Below are 10,327 nucleotides of genomic sequence, written 5' to 3' on the forward strand. Positions count from 1 at the left end.
CGTTTTTAATCAATAAGAACGGGACATTTCAGTTGGTATCCGAGCGTTGGTCTTAGAGAACCAGAATTTTGCATTAGTGTGTCTTATCGAGTTTGTTAGGATGCATTAGTGAGTCTGGACTTCGACCGTGTTTACTTGAAAAATGATTGCTTAACAAATTTTGTTGGAAACTATATATTTTTAACATGTGAATATTATGTGATATATTAATCTCTTAACGCGTTTGATATTATGTGATAGATGTCTACCTCTAGAACAAGTCCCATTGACTCACCTAATAATAATGAAGAGTCAAATGTAAATTGGAATGATTCGTGGACTGATTCACAAGTTCCCGAAGAGGAACCGGAAGAAGAGTCGGAACCGGAAGAAGAATCGGAACCGGATGAAGAAATAGAACCGGTGGGGGAAATAATAAAACGGTTAAGTAAAAGAAAATCCTCAACCAACCGACCAAGGTTAATTATGGTCAATGGTGTTTCCGCCAAGGAAGCAAAATATTGGGAGGATTACCAATTCTCCGATGAATCGGATTCCGACGAGAATTCCGATGATGTTATAGAAATTACCCCAACTGAATTTAAAAAGGCAAAAGAAAATAATAAGGGAAAGGGCATAAAAATAGAGAAATCTAATTCCAACCCCGATGAACTTTATATGTATCGTCAACCCCCGAAGTCCTTAAGTTGTAACAATGACCCGGGAACCTCTAAACCACCAGGTTTTTCTAAACCAATGTGGATCACGACGGCTCGTATTAGGGGAACATCATATATCCCTAGAAACTTGGCAAAACGAACCAAAACTGAAGAAGAAGAAACAAGCGAGTCGGAATAAGATAGTTGTATTCGTGTGGTGTAATATATGTAATATAGTGTGCTTATGCTTTATGATATATGTAAAAATTGCTTGTATTAATAAGTATTTTTTTTATGAATCTAAATCTTGTCTATTTTACAGTATAAAAACACAAAATGGATAGACAACCCAATATTTTAAGAGACCTACCCGGAGACATGATTGATGAAATCTTGTCTAGAGTCGGTCAGAATTCTTCAGCACAACTATTTAAGGCGAGATCAGTTTGTAAGACATTCGAAGAACGTTCCAAGAATGCCTTGGTTTATAAAAGGCTTTCGTTCGGAAGATGGGGGATATCACATTGGGAAATCCATAAGTTACGATGTGTTTACTTTGACGCATATATTGCGGGGAACCCAAATGCTATTTTACGCAATGGGTTAAGAAATTATTTTGACTCAATATATCCGAATATTGGACTTCGTGATTTAGAAAAAGCGGCTAACATGCAACATAAAGAAGCATGTTATGCTTACGGATTAGTAATGTTCGCTTCTCACCAAAGTGAGAACAAGAACATCGGGCTACAACTATTAAACAAAACGTTCCCACAAGTGACGGAGTCGGTAATTGGGGTAAGAAATGAGGTTTTTAGATTGTTACGGGACTGTTGGACATTACGTAACCCTCATCCCTTTGACGACGTTACAACACGCTGTCTCATCAACGGCCATAACGGTTATGTTCCACAAGACCTAGGATGGGAAGTAATCCTAGTAAAACCAGAATGCATGACTTGTTTCTGGACGTATGAATTACGTGTCTTTATTGCCTTTGCTGAACGACTTGTGTACTAGCTAGAATTATCTTCACAACCATCTTGTATCAAATTTATTGTGTGCTATATTTCATGCTATATGTAAAATAAGCGGTATTGTAAGTTTGTAAAATATTGTGTAAAAGTTTGAACGCGAAATATTATTATAATCAGTTTTTCATATAGAATTGTAGTAGTTGAATTGTATATTAGCTACTAAGTATGAACTTAACGGGTAGGTACTACCCGAATTTAAACTTATAAAACGCTAATATGAAGAAAAAGCTTTTATAAATGAGTTCATATTATGCTACGAAATACTATTAACTACTCTTAATATTCTGTATGATTAACTTGTTCCATTTAACTATTTTGAAGGAAATGGCACCGACTACTCGACACACCGTGAATATGAATGAAGAGGAATTGCGTACTTTTCTAGCTTCAAACATAGCCGCAGTACAGGCTGCGCTACATACCAACAATAACCTTGGATCTAGCAGTACAGGAAATCGTGTAGGATGCACCTACAAAGAATTCACTGCCTGCAAACCTTTGGAATTTGATGGAACCGAAGGACCGATCGGATTGAAACGGTGGACCGAGAAGGTCGAATCGGTGTTTGCCATAAGTAAGTGTACTGAAGAGGACAAAGTAAAGTACGCTACGCATACCTTCACAGGTTCTGCGTTAACATGGTGGAATACCTATCTAGAGCAAGTGGGACAAGACGATGCGTACGCACTACCGTGGTCAGCATTCAAACACTTGATGAACGAGAAGTACCGTCCCAGAACCGAGGTCAATAAGCTCAAGACAGAACTTATAGGGTTACGAACCCAAGGATTTGATATTACCACGTACGAAAGACGATTCACAGAATTGTGCCTATTGTGTCCGGGAGCATTCGAATATGAGGAAGAGAAGATCGACGCGTTTGTGAAAGGATTACCGGAAAGAATCCAAGAAGATATAAGTTCACACGAGCCCGCCTCCATACAACAGGCATGTAGAATGGCTCACAAACTCGTGAACCAGATTGAAGAAAGAATTAAAGAACAGACTGCTGAAGAGGCTAATGTGAAGCAAGTTAAAAGAAAGTGGGAGGAAAACGGTGATAAGAATCACCAATACAACAACAACAACAATTACAACAATAATCGCAACAATTATCCCAACAATCGCAACATCAATCGTAACTACAACAAACGGCCCAACAACAACAACAACAGCAACTACAACAATCATCCTAACAACAATAATAACCGCAATAACAACAACAATCAGAAGCAGCTATGCCAAAGGTGTGAAAAGAATCACTCGGGGTTCTGCACCAAATTTTGCAACAAGTGTAAAAGAAATGGTCATAGCGCGGCGAAGTGTGAGGTCTACGGACCAGGGGTTAATAGAACGAAAGGAACAAATGGTGTCGGAACGAGTAATGGCGGAGCAAGTAGTGTCGGAGCAAGTTATGCCAATGTAGTTTGTTATAAATGTGGAAAACCGAGCCACATTATTAGAAATTGCCCGAACCAGGAGATCACAAATGGACAAGGCCGTGGAAGAGTTTTCAATATTAATGCGGCAGAGGCACAGGAAGACCCGGAGCTTGTTACGGGTACGTTTCTTATTGACAATAAATCTGCTTACGTTTTATTTGATTCGGGTGCGGATAGAAGCTATATGAGTAGAGATTTTTGTGCTAAATTAAGTTGTCCATTGACGCCTTTGGATAGTAAATTTTTACTCGAATTAGCCAATGGTAAATTAATTTCAGCAGATAATATATGTCGGAATCGAGAAATTAAACTGGTTAGCGAAACATTTAAGATTGACTTGATACCAGTAGAGTTAGGGAGTTTTGATGTGATAATCGGTATGGACTGGTTGAAAGAAGTGAAAGCAGAGATCATTTGTTACAAAAATGCAATTCGCATTATACGAGAAAAAGGAAAACCCTTAATGGTGTACGGAGAAAAGGGCAACACGAAGCTACATCTTATTAGTAATTTGAAGGCACAAAAGCTAATAAGAAAAGGTTGCAATGCTGTTCTAGCACACGTCGAGAAAGTACAAACTGAAGAAAAGAGCATCAATGATGTTCCCGTCGCAAAAGAATTTCCCGATGTATTTCCGAAAGAATTATCGGGATTACCCCCACATCGATCTGTTGAATTTCAAATAGATCTTGTACCAGGAGCTGCACCAATAGCTCGTGCTCCTTGCAGACTCGCACCCAGCGAGATGAAAGAACTGCAAAGCCAATTACAAGAACTTTTAGAGCGTGGTTTCATTCGACCAAGCACATCACCGTGGGGAGCTCCTGTTTTGTTTGTCAAGAAGAAAGATGGTACATTCAGGTTGTGTATCGACTACCGAGAGTTGAACAAACTTACCATCAAGAACCGCTACCCACTACCGAGAATCGATGACTTATTTGATCAACTACAAGGCTCGTCTGTTTATTCAAAGATTGACTTACGTTCCGGGTATCATCAAATGCGGGTGAAAGAAGATGATATTCCAAAGACTGCTTTCAGAACACGTTACGGTCATTACGATTTTATGGTCATGCCATTTGGTTTAACTAATGCACCAGCTATGTTCATGGACCTTATGAACCGAGTGTGTGGACCATACCTTGACAAGTTTGTCATTGTTTTCATTGATGACATACTTATTTACTCAAAGAATGACCAAGAACACGGTGAACATTTGAGAAAGGTGTTAGAAGTATTGAGGAAGGAAGAATTGTACGCTAAGTTTTCAAAGTGTGCATTTTGGTTGGAAGAAGTTCAATTCCTCGGTCACATAGTGAACAAAGAAGGTATTAAGGTGGATCCGGCAAAGATAGAAACTGTTGAAAAGTGGGAAACCCCGAAAACTCCGAAACACATACGCCAGTTTTTAGGACTAGCTGGTTACTACAGAAGGTTCATCCAAGATTTTTCCAGAATAGCAAAACCCTTGACTGCATTAACGCATAAAGGGAAGAAATTTGAATGGAATGATGAACAAGAGAAAGCGTTTCAGTTATTGAAGAAAAAGCTAACTACGGCACCTATATTGTCATTGCCTGAAGGGAATGATGATTTTGTGATTTATTGTGACGTATCAAAGCAAGGTCTCGGTTGTGTATTAATGCAACGAACGAAGGTGATTGCTTATGCGTCTAGACAATTGAAGATTCACGAACAAAATTATACGACGCATGATTTGGAATTAGGAGCGGTTGTTTTTGCATTAAAGACTTGGAGGCACTACTTATATGGGGTCAAAAGTATTATATATACCGACCATAAAAGTCTTCAACACATATTTAATCAGAAACAACTGAATATGAGGTAGCGTAGGTGGATTGAATTATTGAATGATTACGACTTTGAGATTCGTTACCACCCGGGGAAGGCAAATGTGGTAGCCGATGCCTTGAGCAGGAAGGACAGAGAACCCATTCGAGTAAAATCTATGAATATAATGATTCATAATAACCTTACTACTCAAATAAAAGAGGCGCAACAAGGAGTTTTAAAAGAGGGAAATTTAAAGGATGAAATACCTAAAGGATCGGAGAAGCATCTTAATATTCGGGAAGACGGAACCCGGTATAGGGCTGAAAGGATTTGGGTACCAAAATTTGGAGATATGAGAGAAATGGTACTTAGAGAAGCTCATAAAACCAGATACTCAATACATCCTGGAATGGGGAAGATGTACAAGGATCTCAAGAAACATTTTTGGTGGCCAGGTATGAAAGCCGATGTTGCTAAATACGTAGGAGAATGTTTGACGTGTTCTAAGGTCAAAGCTGAGCATCAGAAACCATCAGGTCTACTTCAATAACCCGAAATCCCAGAATGAAAATGGAAAAACATTACCATGGATTTCATCACTAAATTGCCAAGGACTGCAAGTGGTTTTGATACTATTTGGGTAATAGTTGATCGTCTCACCAAATCAGCACACTTCCTGCCAATAAGAGAAAATGACAAGATGGAGAAGTTAGCACGACTGTATTTGAAGGAAGTCGTCTCCAGACATGGAATACCAATCTCTATTATCTCTGATAGGGATGGCAGATTTATTTCAAGATTCTGGCAGACATTACAGCAAGCATTAGGAACTCGTCTAGAAATGAGTACTGCCTATCATCCACAAACTGATGGGCAGAGCGAAAGGACGATACAAACGCTTGAAGACATGCTACGAGCATGTGTTATTGATTTCGGAAACAGTTGGGATCGACATCTACCATTAGCAGAATTTTCCTACAACAACAGCTACCATTCAAGCATTGAGATGGCGCCATTTGAAGCACTTTATGGTAGAAAGTGCAGGTCTCCGATTTGTTGGAGTGAAGTGGGGGATAGACAGATTACGGGTCCGGAGATTATACAAGAAACTACCGAGAAGATCATCCAAATTCAACAACGGTTGAAAACCGCCCAAAGTCGACAAAAGAGCTACGCTGACATTAAAAGAAAAGATATAGAATTTGAAATTGGAGAGATGGTCATGCTTAAAGTTGCACCTTGGAAAGGCGTTGTTCGATTTGGTAAACGAGGGAAATTAAATCCAAGGTATATTGGACCATTCAAGATTATTGATCGTGTCGGACCAGTAGCTTACCGACTAGAGTTACCTCAACAACTCGCGGCTGTACATAACACTTTCCACGTCTCGAATTTGAAGAAATGTTTTGCTAAAGAAGATCTCACTATTCCGTTAGATGAAATCCAAATCAACGAAAAACTTCAATTCATCGAAGAACCCGTCGAAATAATGGATCGTGAGGTTAAAAGACTTAAGCAAAACAAGATACCAATTGTTAAGGTTCGATGGAATGCTCGTAGAGGACCCGAGTTCACCTGGGAGCGTGAAGATCAGATGAAGAAGAAATACCCGCATCTATTTCCAGAAGATTCGTCAACACCTTCAACAGCTTAAAATTTCAGGACGAAATTTATTTAACGGGTAGGTACTGTAGTGACCCGAACTTTTCCATGTTTATATATATTAATTGAGATTGATATTTACATGATTAAATGTTTCCAACATGTTAAGCAATCAAACTTGTTAAGACTTGATTAATTGAAATATGTTTCATATAGACAATTGACCACCCAAGTTGACCGGTGATTCACGAACGTTAAAACTTGTAAAAACTATATGATGACATATATATGGTTATATATATAGTTAACATGATATTATGATAAGTAAACATATCATTAAGTATATTAACAATGAACTACATATGTAAAAACAAGACTACTAACTTAATGATTTTGAAACGAGACATATATGTAACGATTATCGTTGTAACGACATTTAATGTATATATATCATATTAAGAGATATTCGTACATCATAATATCATGATAATATAATAATTTAAAATCTCTTTTGATATTATAAACATTGGGCTAACAACATTTAACAAGATCGTTAACCTAAAGGTTTCAAAACAACATTTACATGTAACGACTAACGATGACTTAACGACTCAGTTAAAATGTATATACATGTAGTGTTTTAATATGTATTCATACACTTTTGAAAGACTTCAAGACACTTATCAAAATACTTCTACTTAACAAAAATTCTTACAATTACATCCTCGTTCAGTTTCATCAACAATTTTACTCGTATGCACCCGTATTCGTACTCGTATAACACACAGCTTTTAGATGTATGTACTATTGGTATATACACTCCAATGATCAGCTCTTAGCAGCCCATGTGAGTCACCTAACACATGTGGGAACCATCATTTGGCAACTAGCATGAAATATCTCATAAAATTACAAAAATATGAGTAATCATTCATGACTTATTTACATGAAAACAAAATTACATATCCTTTATATCTAATCCATACACCAATAACCAAAAACACCTACAAACACTTCCATTCTTCAATTTTCTTCATCTAATTGATCTCTCTCAAGTTCTATCTTCAAGTTCTAAGTGTTCTTCATAAATTCCAAAAGTTCTAGTTTCATAAAATCAAGAATACTTTCAAGTTTGCTAGCTCACTTCCAATCTTGTAAGGTGATCATCCAACCTCAAGAAATCTTTGTTTCTTACAGTAGGTTATCATTCTAATACAAGGTAATAATCATATTCAAACTTTGGTTCAATTTCTATAACTATAACAATCTTATTTCAAGTGATGATCTTACTTGAACTTGTTTTCGTGTCATGATTCTGCTTCAAGAACTTCGAGCCATCCAAGGATCCGTTGAAGCTAGATCCATTTTTCTCTTTTCCAGTAGGTTTATCCAAGGAACTTAAGGTAGTAATGATGTTCATAACATCATTCGATTCATACATATAAAGCTATCTTATTCGAAGGTTTAAACTTGTAATCACTAGAACATAGTTTAGTTAATTCTAAACTTGTTCGCAAACAAAAGTTAATCCTTCTAACTTGACTTTTAAAATCAACTAAACACATGTTCTATATCTATATGATATGCTAACTTAATGATTTAAAACCTGAAAACACGCAAAACACCGTAAAACCGGATTTACACCGTCGTAGTAACACCGTGGGCTGTTTTGGGTTAGTTAATTAAAAACTATGATAAACTTTGATTTAAAAGTTGTTATTCTGAGAAAATGATTTTTATTATGAACATGAAACTATATCCAAAAATTATGGTTAAACTCAAAGTGGAAGTATGTTTTCTAAAATGGTCATCTAGACGTCGTTCTTTCGACTGAAATGACTACCTTTACAAAAAACGACTTGTAACTTATTTTTCCGACTATAAACCTATACTTTTTCTGTTTAGATTCATAAAATAGAGTTCAATATGAAACCATAGCAATTTGATTCACTCAAAACGGATTTAAAATGAAGAAGTTATGGGTAAAACAAGATTGGATAATTTTTCTCATTTTAGCTACGTGAAAATTGGTAACAAATCTATTCCAACCATAACTTAATCAACTTGTATTGTATATTATGTAATCTTGAGATACCATAGACACGTATACAATGTTTCGACCTATCATGTCGACACATCTATATATATTTCGGAACAACCATAGACACTCTATATGTGAATGTTGGAGTTAGCTGTACAGGGTTGAGGTTGATTCCAAAATATATATAGTTTGAGTTGTGATCAATACTGAGATACGTATACACTGGGTCGTTGATTGATTCAAGATAATATTTATCGATTTATTTATGTACATCTAACTGTGGACAACTAGTTGTAGGTTACTAACGAGGACAGCTGACTTAATAAACTTAAAACATCAAAATATATTAAAAGTGTTGTAAATATATTTTGAACATACTTTGATATATATGTATATATTGTTATAGGTTCGTGAATCAACCAGTGGCCAAGTCTTACTTCCCGACGAAGTAAAAATCTGTGAAAGTGAGTTATAGTCCCACTTTTAAAATCTAATATTTTTGGGATGAGAATACATGCAGGTTTTATAAATGATTTACAAAATAGACACAAGTACGTGAAACTACATTCTATGGTTGAATTATCGAAATCGAATATGCCCCTTTTTTATTAAGTCCGGTAATCTAAGAATTAGGGAACAGACACCCTAATTGACGCGAATCCTAAAGATAGATCTATCGGGCCCAACAAGCCCCATCCAAAGTACCGGATGCTTTAGTACTTCGAAATTTATATCATATCCGAAGGGTGTCCCGGAATGATGGGGATATTCTTATATATGCATCTTGTTAATGTCGGTTACCAGGTGTTCACCATATGAATAATTTTTATCTCTATGTATGGGATGTGTATTGAAATATGAAATCTTGTGGTCTATTATTATGATTTGATATATATAGGTTAAACCTATAACTCACCAACATTTTTGTTGACGTTTTAAGCATGTTTATTCTCAGGTGATTATTAAGAGCTTCCGCTGTCGCATACTTAAATAAGGAAGAGATTTGGAGTCCATGCTTGTATGATATTGTGTAAAAAACTGCATTCAAGAAACTTACTTTGTTGTAACATATTTGTATTGTAAACCATTATGTAATGGTCATGTGTAAACAGGATATTTTAGATTATCATTATTTGATAATCTACGTAAAGCTTTTTAAACCTTTATTGATGAAATAAAGGTTATGTTTTGTTTTAAAATGAATGCAGTCTTTGAAAAACGTCTCATATAGAGGTCAAAACCTCGCAACGAAATCAATTAATATGGAACGTTTTTAATCAATAAGAACGGGACATTTCAGTGTAGACTTAGATGCGGACGACGAATGGTTGGATGTTCCGCTTTCTCAAAACGACCTTTTTGAAGACGATCATTTTCCCAGGCCAATGGGGCGAGAAAGGGCAAAAAAGAAGGCCCAATCACAAAGCACCGGCTCCGACACTTCTCGATCTTCTCGTTCATCGAAAGTGGAGCAAGTTTTGGAAGCTATTTCAAAACATAAGGAAGAACGAACATCGGCGGTTAGGCATGCGAAAAAGGAAGAAACGCTCCGAACCGCTTTTCAAGGTTCTAACATTTTATCAATCAACACCTCGCAAATCGATGACCTCAACCGTAAAGAAATGATTAAGTCGCATCAAAAAGTGTTCGTCGAAAAATATAAGTTCTTGGTCGATCCAACCGTGCCACCACCACACAACGATGACAAATCAACCGTCGAAGACTAGTTTTTTTTTTAAATAAAAGCCGAATGTATTTTTTTTTATTTCTGCA

The sequence above is a fragment of the Rutidosis leptorrhynchoides genome, chromosome 1 (genome assembly GCF_046630445.1).
Source record: "Rutidosis leptorrhynchoides isolate AG116_Rl617_1_P2 chromosome 1, CSIRO_AGI_Rlap_v1, whole genome shotgun sequence".
Lineage (NCBI taxonomy): Eukaryota > Viridiplantae > Streptophyta > Magnoliopsida > Asterales > Asteraceae > Rutidosis > Rutidosis leptorrhynchoides.